The following is a 15,275-nucleotide window of genomic DNA, read 5'->3' on the forward strand; positions in this document are numbered from 1 at the left end:
CTACTCCCAAATCCATGCTTTAAAACCATTTGTTATTTGCTTTTACCCAAGCTCTCCTAACTATCCCCTCGACAGATACACACACACACACACACACACACACACACACACACACACATTCCCACACGGGTTTTCTCTAGAACCTTCCAATTCCAGTGTCTCCTTGCTACAACCACAAGTACCAACTTGCTAAAGGGAAGCCCTTAACATGTCCTTCCCCTGGTCAAAAAGCTTCAAAGCTTCCTAGATTCCTTCACATGACCGTCTTTTCATCAAAAGCCACAGGTAAGATAGGGGCTACCTCCTTGTCACCATGGCAATATTCTATAAAGGCCCCAAGTAAGAAGGATGGTTCAGCACCATCTGAATGCCTAGCCTTAGGTCCACACAGTTCCCCATCCGTGAAGTTCTCTACCACACTGTGGTAACTTCCCTTTTCTGCCCAGCCCCCATGATATCATGATTCATCATCTCCAATCCAGCCACACTCCATGGCTGTTCAGGCTCTGGAATCTCCTTGTTCCAGGCATTTATCACTACCATCCCGTCCCCTCTCCAAGTCCTGGTTTCCTTTCACGTGTCAAAATCCAACTCATCCTCTCATGTCATATTTTTCATGATATTTTTTTTTTCTGATTTATCACCGGATGTTAATTCTCCATTCCTAGAAATACTACAGCACAAAAACGTGTGCCCTTATCATTTTCTCGCTGGTAATACGCTTGTCACTACACAGGTAATGAGGCCCCATCTGCATTTCTACCAGGAGAATTCCAGCGTGAGATCTCCGCTGAGCTTGTCTAAGTTTCTGCCTGAGCGCAAAACTCGTGAGCCTTGTAGCAAAAGATGCTTCTGCTGAGAGAGAGCTCCCTTTCCTATTTTCCAGTATTCTTAAAGTCAGATATGTCTGTGCCTTACCTGCAGTTTGGTTTTTCATCTCTGATTACATGCTGCAGTCCTACATTTGAAAGATACATGTGGCTTTTGCCTGAGCTAACATGATCTGGATGTCTTTCATGGGAACAAAAAATGTTCTGCCCAACACACAGGCCAGGACAATGCAACTCCTTACAGTGGCTTTTGAACAAGCCTTGAACTAACTAACTCCCTCCCTCCCTTCCCTCCTCCCTTTCCCTTCTGTTCTTCCTCTCCATCTCTCTCTCTCCCCCCCACCCTTTTTCCCTGCCTCTCTTCCTTCTTCTCTTCCTGCTTCTAACATTTCCTGACTCTTCTCTGCAAGAAGAGAGACGGAGCTTTTGGGCAAACACTCTGCTATTAGATCCTAGAACCGCTCTGTCACAAGCTCCCTTTAAGAGGGCGGCGATGGGTGCTTGGGTGGCTCAGTTGGTTAAGCGGTTAAGTGGTTAAGCGTCCGACTTCAGCTCAGGTCATGATCTCATGGTTTGTGAGTTTGAGCCCCGCGTCGGGCTCTGTGCTGACAGCTCAGAGCCTGGAGCCTGCTTCAGCTTCTGTGTCTCCCCCTCTCTCTGCCCCTCCCCTGCTCATGCTCTGTCTCTCTCTGTCTCTCAATAATAAATAAACATTAAAAATTAAAAAAAGAGGGTGGTGAAACCCAAGGAAGTGTGGCTCAGTAAAAGAGTACAGGATTTGGCTGACAGGTCTGGGTTCAAATTCTAATTCTATCACCTGCTATCTGTATGACCCCCAAAAACGGACTCCTACCCTCTAAGTTCCAGTTTATTCGTTTATAAAAGGTTCACATAGTTATGAGTTCTCCAACCCCACAACACTCCTAGGGCACGATCGGGACTCAGGTAAGGCATGCGGGGCACCTAGGGTGCCCTGTTTAAGGGGGCGCTCCCTCCTCACAGCCCTGACAGTGAACACCTCCTTGCATTTTGCCTCTGGGAGCCTCCCTCGCCCCACCTCAGTCCAGGCCTGGAGAGCTGTGGGGGGGATTGAGCGAGTTGTTACACGGAAAGCGTTCATAGCGGGAACCGGTCCGTAGTCCGTGTTCACAAGCACGAGGCATTGCTGTTTGCTGTAACTACGATAACTGTCATTCTTCTTTTTTAAACAACGATTACCGTGACCGCAACCACCGCACCGTTTTCGCCATCACCGTCACCACTAATATCGGAATACACTGTGCGCATTTGACTTGAGGATAAAATTAATTTATGGACGTTTTTTGCAAGGCGGTGCTTCTCCATCTTCGTACCTCTTGAGCAAAGTGGCAGCCAGACGCACAGCCTGGCATCACGTCGCTTTAGAAGGGAAAGCGCAGTTGCGGCAAAGCCGCGAAGAGTCTGATTGGTGCCACAGCAGCTCGGGGCTGCTTGGTCCATGTGGCTTTGGGGAAACTGGGAGACTGGCGACTCCCCAGAGGCAGAGAGATGTGATGGTTATGCGCTCGGGTTGGGGTACACCTGATTTAAGAATGGGATTCTCCATTTCCCGACCGTGTGAGCCTGGGCGGGTCATTCTTTCCCCAAGAGTGATTTGTTCATCAGGTGGCTGTGTGACGACGACATACGTCAAGGCCTGTGAGTAACTTAGCACCACCGTCACGTACCACGTGTACATGTATAGGACTTATTTTATCTTTCCCATCTTTAGGCTATTGCTATGGTGGAGGTACCGGGATGCTGCCGTCCCCCGTCCCTTTACTTCCAACCCCAGTGTAAGATCACCCCCTCTAGGCTTGTGTGGCCTGGGAAACCATGAAACCCCAGCCGCCTGGCTTGAATGGGCCAATGTTCCCTGCAAGGCAAGGCTGTGGGTGGGGGAGACCTCACTGTGATCTTCTGCCATGCTTGACACATGGTCAGCACCTGTCATGTGATGGGAGGTAGATTTTATGGTTCAACTTCTTCCATCAAGGGAAAGCATAGTGGCTCGAACGTTTCCTTTTCTAAGCCTGCCCCACGTTCTTCTCTCTTTGTTTTCTGGGTATCTGTTGGCTCTGTCTAGTGAAGTAGCTGACATCTTAATGATACCTTTCTGTGGCTTCCTTCTACCCACCCCCACCCCACCCCGATTCAGGATGAGGATGCCTTCCATGGGCTGGCCATGAAGACCATGAGTCTACACTGGATCCCTGGGGGGAAGATACCTTCACTCTGAGCCATAGCTAAGATGTTCATATATTTTCATATTCCAAATGGGTGGAAGGGAGGGATGTTGGAGGGGATGTTGACAGGACTGGATGGGATGCTGGGTGGGACTGTCTCTAGCGAACAAGGACATACGGTCCCCTGGCCATTACCTATTACCCCTTCCACGGCCACTTTAGGGAACACCTATTACAGTGTGTGTAATAGATCTATAATTGGGCTCCTGTCATGTAAGCCTGTGTCATCAAGACAAGCAGTCATGGGACTGTACTTGATGGAAGGGGGGAAATATCAAAAGTGGTCTCAGGAACACAATCTGCACTTTCCGTCTGGAATACAGTCTTGCTCCCTGAGATCCACGGGGGTGGCTGGTCATGAGCAGAGGCAGTGCAGCACCAGGCCTCTTGGCTGAAATTCCATGAGCACAAGGGTGTTCCTTCCCTCCCACATCGCTTAGGGAACCCACACAGAGGAACATCTGGCCAGATGCAATCTACAAAACATGCTGTGAAACATACTAGCTCCCTCAGGCCAGTGGGACCCCACCTAGTCAATGAACAGGAAAGGACCCCACAGTGAATTCTGGAGGCTGAGATCTGTCTCACACGGGACCTGTCTCTCTGTAAAGAATGAAGTCCAAGCCAACCATTCATACTGAAGTCTGACAAAATCTGGGAGGCTGTCTTAGGAGTCAGGGATGTTAGCATAAGGGATCAGTCAGGACCTGGGGCCACTGTCTGCCAGTTTGTCACAACAAAGAGGAGAAAGGAGAAGGGGGGAGAGGCCCTGGGTTGTCAAGGGCAAAGCATCCACAAAGAGCTAGCCTTAATCCAGCAATTGCGGGCCCCCAAGTCCTCTGCTAAGTGCTTCAGCTGCAAAGCTTCATTCGATCCGCGCAACAACCCCAACTAAGGTCTGTACCCATTTTGCGGATCACGCAGGCGAGGCCAGAGGCTACAAAATGTTCTCAAGGGCACACAGCTAGTGGGGGTGGAGCCAAGGAGAAAACCCAAGTCAGTCTGCCTTTTCAGAATTCATTTGCAGGGAGTAAAGCACAGATTTCTCTGCCTGCAGACGCATCCAGCCTCCTGCCACAGCCTGGGTCCTTGAGATTAGGGAGGTATTGTGTCTATGTCACAGCCTCTGAATCCCCATCTCCCAGGACACTGAGAACAGGTATGAATATTTTGTTGGCTGCCTGTAGTGGTGGATAAGCCCTGCCAACTTCTCAGGTGAAAGGTGGGAGCCTGCATGCAATGAAGAGTGCTTTTCCCGCTGGACGTTGCTCAGGTGTGAAGGCAAAAAAAAAGGGAGGACAAGGGAGGCGTTGCGTAATTAACCGAATGACTTCACAGGTTCCAAACTTCTGATTCCAGCTGACCTCTGAACTTAGTGCCCTCTCAGTCTGCTGACTCCCAGCGTGATGGACCCAACCCCCCAAAGTGGGGAGAGATATGTTTCTAGTAGCTTCCACGGGATCCTGATGAGGAAAGGGCCAATTGGATCCATAAACAGGACCGCCAGGCAGAAAACCAGGCCAGTGATTACGAGGGAAAGAGCTCAGACTCGGAAGCTGACCCGGGGCCAGCACCTCGACTGCTTTTGAGTGCAGAACTTCGGGGGACAAACAGATGACTCAGAGCAGCAAGCCCGAGATCCGAATCGGGAGCACCGGCAAATAACCACCTGTCCATGTGGACCTGTCCACTGTCTCCCGCTTAACCGCTGCATCGTCAACATGCCACTTTGCGTAGCGCCTCTATTACCTCTCATTTACGAGGCTCAGGGGAAGTGAGTGCCCCTCGGAGTGACTCCACTGGATGGCCCTTCTCTCCCTGAGCTTCTCCCGAACCACAAGGTGAATCAGGCCCCAGGATTTGGCCTGGTTCAAATCCTTGTGGTGCTTCTTCCCACTTTGAAAATGATCCTTACATTCTCTAGGCTCCAAGACTCCATTTCCTTATCCGTGTAACGGAAATAATAACTTCACCCGCCTCACAAGAGTATTTGGGAGGGGAAAATTAAATAATGCACATAAAAGGCCGTAGCCCATGGCTGGTGCATAATTAATGTTCAATACAGTTTTGTTAGTATTATTACTGTTACTAAGGATGTAATTACAAGTGTATAAGTTTGTTAAAGCTGCCCCAACAAAGTCCTGCAAAATTGGTTGCTTAAACAACAGAAGTTCTAAAGCCTCTAAATCCCAAATCAAGGTGTCCTCAGGCTTGCCTCCTTCTGAAGGCTGTCAGAAGAATCCATTCCAGGCATCCTCCGCGGCTTCTGGTGCTTTGCTGGCGATCCTTGTCATTCCTTGGCCTATAGATGCATCGCCCCCAATCTCTGCATCCACCTTCACATGGCGTCCCCCCACGCACGTGCCTGTGTCCACATTTCCTCTTCTTATAAGGACATCAGGGTTCTGAAAGATTCAGGGTTTCTCCTACTCCGGTATGTCCTCGTGTCAACTAATTCTGTCTTTCATGATCTTGTTTCCAAAGCATGGGGGCTTAGGGCTTCAACATACGAAATTGTGAAAGAACACAATATAACAAGTATAATTTTTACTATACTTAACATAACATTAGACCCATGTCATTACGACCATGTATTTTTTTTTTTGAAGTAGAATCATATTCCATTTCCTTCCCGCCACCTGTTCACCCTTCAGGAGAGCGCGTGTTGCCGTGTTGGGATCTGAGGAGCAAGGGTGGGTGAAGAGGGGAAAAGCCAGCATCACAGGTTAGTAGAACCCATGCGGGTAGACCTGGTGGACGAATGCAAAGGCCACTTGTCCCATAGGAGGTACTCAAAATGATGTTACAAAATTGAGTTAGATTCCGATGACTGTAGTTACCCCAGGCATTCCAGTGTAGTGGGCTGGGCCTGGAAAAAGACTGTGACGAGTGACGACATCTACCATTCTAGATGAGCGGGTCCAAGTCTAGCCCCAGCTAGTGAAGAGAAACAGGTCAAAGATATTCTGGTTGCAGGTGAAAAGAAGAGAGCTCTGAAGAGCTTTGCACCACCCCGCAGACCCAAACATGAGGGGAAAGCACTCATTTCACCGCTTCCTCACGTTGGCACAATACCTGAGACGCTGCAGCTTTACAACGGACACACTTTAAAGCATGCTCTCGCGTCTGGAAGCTAAATACATCATTTCGAAATTACAATCATTTCTTATTTTTGACCCTTCCCCTTCTTGAGATTTTGTGCTCGTGCGCACACGCACACAGACCTGAGACTGTCTCAAAGAATTTTCCAGAATTCTTTACTCGATTTACTCTTCATGATAACCTTTTTATAAGCTTCTATTGCTGATACCATTTTAAAGATTCGGACACTGAGCTACAGAGATGTTAAGAAGCTATGTCACCCAGCTATTAAGAAGAAGAAGAAGAAAGAGGAGAAGAAGGGAAACTAGGAAAAAATGATATTTCACCACAGGTAGGACCCTGAACTCTTGGTCCACTAAGAATGTCTAAGCCAGGGATGAGCAAACTATGCCTCCATGGGTCAGATCTGGTACAGTGTTTGTGTAGGTAAAGATTTATTGTAGCACAGCCATGAACATTCATTTACATGTTATCTATGACTGCTTTTAAAAATGATGTCAGGATTGAGTAGTTACTGCAGAGACCATATGAGCCAAAAATATTTACTATCTTGCCCTTTACCAAAAATGTTGACTGAACTTGACTTAAATCAGCTCACAATGTCTATCTTTCAGACCCGTTCTGTGTGGGTGCACTGTGAACTCTATTTGAGCGTTAGAACCGAATTTGCTCTGAACCATCCATATTTTTATCATCATAGTCCTTGAAGTTAAAATACCCCATTGGTAAAATAGTGCAGCTAATGGAGTAGAAAAATACCAGCCAGTCCATGGACCTCACCTTCCAGCCAGTGAACTGGACCTAACCCTTAGGGATCCAGCCACACTATGGTAAAAATCACTGTCTGAGTAACTGACCCTTTTGCCACATCTTCCGTGGTCAATAACTCCTACCTAACTTTCCTTCTCTAAAGATTGCATAAATTATCACCTATATGCAAATATGATTATGACTTAATTACTAGGGCTGATTGGCGATTCATTTTTTGATTATGATCAATCACTTCTCACGAATCATAATAAAACATTCAGGGCAACTGGCAGGATGCTGATAACGCAGTTTTCCTTCAAATTTTGTAACCGCCCCCAAACCAGTTAGAATAAGCTCTTAGCTGAAGTCTTCATTTTGTAAAGAAATGTTCTGAGGGCAGTTCATAGTGGGGATAAGTCAATAGAACTATGAAAAGTGCTTAATATTACTCATAAATAAAGAAATGCAATATAAAGGGAGTTATGATTTTAACCCATCAAAATGACATTTAAACATTAATAATAATACCCAAATATGGAAGCTGATTTCAAGGAGTAGACAAATTGTCAAATTTGTCCAGATTCAAAATGGCCTTACACTTTGACCTAACTAAACCACTTCTAGGAATTTCTCCTAGAGAATTTTCATAAAGTTTAAATCATCTGTCTGCCCATCCATCCATCCATCCATCCATTCATCTATCTATTCATCCATCCATACATACACTTATCCATCCATCCACCCATCCATCTTTTCATCAATATTTCCATCTGTTCATCCATCCATCTGTCCATCCATCTGTATCACATAAATATAACACAAGTCTTTTTATTATAACTTTGCTTATGATACTAAGAAACTTGGATACAGACAAAGACGTGGGATTTGTTTAATGAAGTGTGATGTATACACATGACAAAGTCCTGGGTGTCAGAAACACACACACACACACACACACACACACACACACACACACACAAATATATATATATTCATATATGTATATACGTATGTATGTATGTATACATATATACACGTATGTATATATGTATACTTGTATATAGGTTTATATATGTACATACATACGTATATATATACATACACACATATGTATATGTGTGTATGTATATATTTATGTGTGTATATATGGCTGTAAAGCTTTCCAAGATCTCCAAAAGTGAAAGAAGTGAGCTACAGAATGGTATGTAGGATCAAAATTTATCATGCATCCGCACCGTCTGAAGATTTTGTTAAAACACAGATTGCTGGATGCACTTTGGAATTTCTGATTCAATAGGTGTGTGTGTGTGTGTCAAAACCTGAGATTTCGCGTTTCTGACAAGCTCCCAGGTAATGCTGTTGCTGTGCTGGTCCTGGGACCATACTTGGAAATCTGTTGATCAGTGAATGATACTATTGTATGTCTACTTACATATGAAGAGATACGTTCTGGGAGAAAATAATATTATTGGTTTTGGGGCATAGGACTGGGGCATGCGAGAGTCTACATTTTACTTTATAGTACTTATACTCTCTGAATTTATACTACTAACATTTGTAGTATAAACCTATTAGCGATACTTATTGCTTTTAAAAAGAACCTTCCAGTCACTTGATTCGTTTTCATCTCCCCTTTTAGGCTAAATACAAGTGTCTTAAATAATTTATAAATTCCATGTATCTTCTTCTTGTCTGAGAGTAGAGAACGCATCGTTGATACGGTCTGCATTCGTTAGCTATTGCTGTGTAACAAATTGCTGCAAACCTAGCAGTTTAACCTTAGCAAAAAGATTTACTATTGCACACAGTTTCTGAGGTTTAGAAGTCCACAGGCAACTTAGCTGCGTGATTATGGCTCCCCTGGAGTCTCGATTATGCAGTCTGCTGGGATTACCATCTTCTCAGGCTTTGAAGCAGGGCTGGAGAATTTAGCTCCAAGTTTACTTACGTGGCTGTTAGGCAGAGTATTTTTATTCCTTACCTAGTAAGTTAAGCAATTTTTCATTATGACCTGAACTCCCAAACATCTTCAAATTGGTCACACGATGGCTTGTCACTAAGATCGAAATATTTTTTTGTTTAGATTACAAGTCTGTTTTTTCATTGTAAATTAATCAATTATTCTAATAAATAAGAAGTAAAGGAAAGACTATAGGATGGAAAAGAGGAAGAAAAAGAAGGGAGGAAGGGAGAGAGGGAGAAAGGAAAAAAGGGAATGAAGAATGAGAGTAAGGAATACAGAATAAGGAATGAGAGGCAGGGCCCCCGTGTTTGAGGCTAGGACTCTGAGCACATTTCAGATTGCATAGGCAGGTGACATGTTAATGTTTAACTCAGGATTAGAATTAATCCATGGACTTCAACATTCGTTGAACAGTTGTTAAGTACTTGGCCTTACCTTGGGAGCTCGAGGAGCTGTAAAAGACAGGGGCTGTGCCCCCAAAAGCTCCCAGGGAAGACTGACCTACAGACCAAAAGAACACCAAACAAACAAACCAAAAAAACAGCCAGTCCTTATTTAGTACTAGTATGCTATACTACATATTATTCTTGCATGATTTCATTTAATTCTTACGATAACTCTGGAAAAGAGTACTTTTATGCCCATTTTATTTTATTTTTTTATTATTTTTTTTAATGCCCATTTTATACAGGAGGAATTGGAGGCACCGCTAGGTTAGGACTTGAGTTAAACCCAGGAATGTGTGCTCTCAGAGCCTGAGCTCTTAATCACATCAGCCTGAACCTCAGGCACTTACAATATAGCTTTGAGATAAGTCCTTAAGTAAGTCCTTTGAGGTAAGTCCCTACTTTGATATAAATGAGGGGAAATATGGGAACACAGAGGAGACTGGTTCCAACAACCTAAGGGCATCAAAGAGGAGGCTGTCACATTGGGGCTGGGTCTTTAAAGACGACCTGAGGCTCACCGTGGAAAAAAGAAGGCGATCGATATCTTGGCCAGAAGAAAAAAAATATTGTGGAGAGAATCACAGGAAAGCATCTCTATAGTCATAGAATTCTGGTTGGTGCCTACGATACAGAGGAAAGCAGTGGGGGTGGGCACTCTCTCCTGGAGGAGAGATGTGGGACAAGGCATGAAGGATTTTGTGTACCGAGTAAATGATTGGAATTTAGTGTCATGGGAGATAGAAACCAGTAGGTTCTTTAAGCAGAATGAGTTATTAAGATTGATCTCTTGAAAGACTCCCTCTGGACCAAAGTTGGGGAATGATCACAGGAAGGGAAATTACTGGCGGGGAGGCAAGCTGGGGGCGATGCCAGTCGTGAAAGTAGAAGTGATGAAAGCCAAGTTGGTATTCGTCTTCCAGAATACGAGAAGAATGAGCTCAGTCAGGGAGACAGTTGAATGGTGGCTGTGAGCTGGGGGAGAAGAAAGAAGGGAGAGGAAGAAGATGCCCCCCCCCTTGTGCCTCGGCCACTTGGGGTATGATAGTGCCTTTCGCTGACACTGAGGACAAGGAGAGCCATGTGTGGGAAAGGGATTTATCATTCATAAAAATAATAACAGTAATAATGACAGACTATTTCCTAAGTGTTTACTATAAAGCACACACCGGGCTAAATTTAATATTTTATGAGTACTATCTCATATTTTACCCTGAGAAACAAGATAGGCACCAATGTTACCAGGATTTGGCAGAATGAGGAAATGGAGGCACAGAGGCTCATTCATTTGTTTGTCTGCAGACCATTCACAAACACTAAAGCCAAGATGCCATCGAAAGCCTTCAACTCTGGAGGCTGTATCTTAACCACTATGTAACATAGATATATTATTTCCTCTTGCTTTGAACACAGATGCCCTTGGAGGAAAGCGGTGGAGGTGGGACTCTTTGTTGGGGTAGCAGAACAGTCTTCAGCGCCAAGGAGGTGTCTAGTCCCATCACACATCTTCAGAGTGAAAGATGATGACGCTCTTCAGAGGTGACAGAGCCAGTATGGCCTGCTCTGAGTCGAGAGTTGTCTTTCCTCCCCCTTCCACACCAGTAGCGAAGTTGCATTTGCTCTGAACCATTAGCTCTCTCTGGCCGGGTTGCCCTGGTGATCAATGGTATTTGCAAGGCAGCTGGCTAAGGTCACAGGTCAGGCTCTAGCTATGGAAAACACACCCTGGGTCTTTGTCTCTTCAATAACCAAGCTGGTCTCACCAACTGAGAGAGCTAATTGGCCCCATCCCTTTGAAATGAGGACCGAGCATAGCGGGAAGTTAATAAAATGTATCTAAGAAGACCACAGGATCACATCAAAATCACCAGGGGACACTTGGAGGAGACCTGGAGATTCCTGAGTCCCAGCCCAGACCTCCTGAATCAGGATCTCTTTAAGGGAATCCCATGGATCTACATGTTTTCTTAAGTTTCCCAGGTTATCTTTATGCACGGCTAGGTTTGGGTACTACTGAAAATAGCCTTCTCTCTCATGTAACTCCAAAGAGAATCAAGTGGAATGGGGACTCCAGGTGCTGAGCTGGGGGGAAAAAATGGAAGGAGAATTGGTGTATATCGTATCTCAAGCTTGTTCCTCTGGAGTGCTTATGACTAGTGGAACGGATGACAATCATAGGGGCAGGGGCCCAGGTGTGAAGAGGTGACAATATTCGTGCTTTAGTAGAAAGGAAGGAGCTACTGCTCCTGGATTCCCCCAAGACCCCAATAGTAAGTGGTGAGAATATAGTGATGTTTATATCTGCAGAAGAGACCAACAAGGCAGGAGGGCATGGCTTGACTCTGTTGGGTGGGAGTGCTATCCTCGACTATGGATTACTTTATTTTGCAAGCGGCAAAGGGTTGGTTATCTGTGGGGGAAACTGGCAACAGAGACCGTCATTGATTTACGATCTTTGCTCGGCATTCGTGTGGTAGGCAGCAAAGGGGAAACTCAGGTCTCAGGACCTCCATCTCCTTGGAGACCTAGGGTTCCCTTAATCTCTTCGGATGTTGGAAGTCATACTCCTGTGATTGCCCCTTCCTAAGCTTGACTTAGGAAGGGACTGGGAGGCTGGTCCCATTCCATCTACTCCTTTAGCCAAGTCTGTCAGAAAGCACCCAGCGTCTCTTCCAGGCCTTTCTGTGTGTGTTGCTGGTGCCTTCTCCTGTAAACACTGGACCGGAAACCCAACTCCTGCTCCCAAAGTATACTGGGAAGACTATGGTGGCTGTGACCGACAGGATGTGGCAGAGGCTGAAAGAAGTCAGGAGCTTTCCCTTCCTGTCTTCAGAAATGCTCGCTCCTAGATCCCTGAACAGTCACGTAAGGACTCCAGTACCCTCCTGGAGAGACCGCTGGAGAGTCCCTGAGAAAACACGGAGAGGGGGAGGAGCCCAGGAAAGCCTGGACAGCCTGCCAAGAGAACTCGTTTTCCACCAGACGTGAGAGTGAAGCCATCTTGGATCTTCAGACCAAGCAAGTCATGGCCGAATACCACCTCGAGGTGCCAAGCAGCTACAAGGGAAGGAACAGCCCGACCAAACCCTGCTTGAATACCTGACCCACAAAATCACGAGGTATAATAAGACGGGTTTTGTTCAAAGCCACTAACTTGAGGGATATTTTGCTAGATAGCAATAGACAACCGGAATAGGATCCCAGTCTGAGCAAAGCCCCCTGAAATGGTGGGTGATTAGTATCCCATGTAGCATGAATCTCAAGAGCTCTAGTGTTGGCCACTTTCCACCAGAGAGAGAAAGTCAACACCTTCTGGGAGCAAAGAACCCATCAGTTCCCATATTATCAAAATAATAGCCTATACACGCAAGGGAGTAAATGGATCAACCCATTTTAGGACTTCCCCTTCAACACACGCTCACCTTCCCCTTGCTCCCCCAGCAGGGGCTGGACCTCGAAGGAGAAGCTGTCATACACCCCACTTAACAGAGCTCTCCCTATTTCAAAGGTTTTTGTTGAAACGGGGTCAAAATAAAGGAAAGTCCCTGGGAATCCAGAAGGAATGACTCGGAGAAGTATAATCCAGTGACCTCTGTTACAATGACTCAGCTGGCCTGGCCTGGCCTGGCCTGCCCTCAGGAGTAGGCCGGGCCCGGGGAGAGAAATGAACCCTGGGGCCCCACAGCTGCAGGTAAAGGTTTTCAGTTAGAACCGTTACTAAACCCAGCTTCCAGCACCCGTAGTCCTGGGGAGAGAATGCTAGTGGTTTTTCAGCAAAACACACACACACACACACACACACACACACACACTCTGTCTCTGTCTCTCGGTGTTCTGTACCCTCCTTGTTAGCTGAAACCAGGAGCGCCTGGATCCCCTAAAAACTCAGTCCTGGAAAGACAAAGACAAACCCCCAGTCGTCTGTCCAGGGAAAACCAGATCTGTACACGCAAAGAGGGGATGCCAAGGCAAGGGCCCTGCTAAGATTACGGGCTGTTAATAAGGAAAGACAGAAGCCAGGAGGTTTGATGTACAACTCGACAAGCAGAGGTTAAGGGGAGAGCCGGGGCAGGCTCATTTGCAAACTTGGTCCTGTTTCATTAAGTGAGAGCAGAGACAGCCTGTCTCAGTCCAGCAGAGAAGGACCTCATTATCCACGTAGGGAGCAAGAGATAAGAATCTTTTAATAATTGTTGGGAATTTTTTTATTATGATGTGGAATGCCAATTTAGGCCTCTCCTCACAGACTGGATACAAACAGCCTCCTTGGAGTTAAAGCTGCCCACCGCCCCCCCCTCCCCCCGGCTGTGGTCATTAAGGACAAAGAGGAGAGAGACGGATGTTTGCTCAAAGAAAGGCCGCTGCTCAGGGGGGGCTCCCGTGGCTGCCAGGGACCAGCAGCCTCTGGGCTGGTTGTCCTGTCTCCAGAACTTTCCCAGAGTCCTCAGACGCTTGCCATCCTGGGCCCTGTCTCTCTCCCCTACCTTCGGTTGGCAATGAATTTCCCCAAGATATTCCAAGGATCTGCAAAGGGTTGGGCTATTTTTCCGTTCACTTTTAAGAACTTCTCAGGTACAGGGATTTGAACATAACTTTGTGTCGTTAACTTGAGAGACAACGAATCCTTCCCGCACTAAGCAGCCATTAGGCACGGAAGTGCAATGAAAACCAGACAGTTTTGTCGTGTTGTACCTAGACACCCTTGCCTACCAGAGACTGGGCTCTTTCTTTGTTGGAAGGGACGGTGGGGAAGGAGGTAGGTGTTGCTCCTAGACACTCTAGAACTGACCGGATGCATTGCCCTTGGTGTCACCCAGGGATTGAAGAAGAATTGAAGAGAGGATTCCTTTTTCTTTTTCTTTTCCTTTTCTTGATACGATTTTTACTTCATGATGTGTGGAACAGTCCAGAGGTCGGACACTCCCACTGGGGGGGCTCTTGTCAGAGGCTGTTCAGGCCCCCGTTGGAGACCCGCGTCCTGAGGTAGGATTTCCATGGGCAGTGGCTGGACTGCCCTCAGAGGCTGAGGAGAAGGGAGATCAAGGCCTAAGGAGGCCTACGTGGTGCTGATCCTCTGGCCCTGGCTGCGTTGGGGGCTCCCCTTTGATCCCACCCAGCTGGGCCTTTAGCCCCGCACCCCCAAGGACCCCCACAAGTGGGTCCGTCCTTCTTCCAACCAGCCTCTGCCCCCCTCCCTCCCTGGCTCCGCAGGTCCCTTTTATTTTTCTCTCCCTCTCTCCCCACATCATGCCCCGCGGGGTAGATGCCGACTGACAGTGATGGTGGGTTTTAAGCCCGACGTGTCAGGAGCGATGAAGCGTCTTCCAGGGAGACGGGCCTGGCCGTTGCCATGTTCCCAGGCGAGGGCTCGGTGCCCAGGCCTGGAGGCTCCGGGAGCCGTCTGAGCACTCGCGCAGCGCCTGCTCCTTGGCCGGGTTTCAGAGAGGCCGGAGGAAGTGAGGGGTGTTGCCGGCTCCCTGGTGGGATCTGTGCTGACAGATCTAAGGCTTCCGAGGGTCCCCGGTGCGACGGCAGCTCCAGGCAGCTGCGGCCCAGCGAGCTGCCCCGGGCGCCTCGCTCGCCGACTCTCCGCTTGCTTCTGCCGTTGCCCCGGAACCATGATCCCATCACCCTCGGTGGCAGTTACCCAACAGTCACAACCACTGCTATGGAGAGTGATGTCCAGAGCAGGAACCCGCCCTCCCTTCGTCAGGGTCCGAGAAATGAAGGCATTTGCTGCGTCCCCGCCGTTGGGGGGGGGGGGGGGGTGGTCTGACACGTCTGAGCCCCACTTGGCTTGTGGAAATGGGACCCTCGTGCTACAGATCTTTCAGTTGCGACAGAAAGACACAGGGCAGCAAAGTTTGGCTGTGACCTAAAGGCACACGAGGACGCAGGGCAGGGAGGGATGGAGCGCGGG

Source organism: Herpailurus yagouaroundi, unplaced genomic scaffold (assembly GCF_014898765.1).
Source record: "Herpailurus yagouaroundi ecotype Mexico unplaced genomic scaffold, PumYag 196, whole genome shotgun sequence".
In the NCBI taxonomy this organism is placed as follows: domain Eukaryota; kingdom Metazoa; phylum Chordata; class Mammalia; order Carnivora; family Felidae; genus Herpailurus; species Herpailurus yagouaroundi.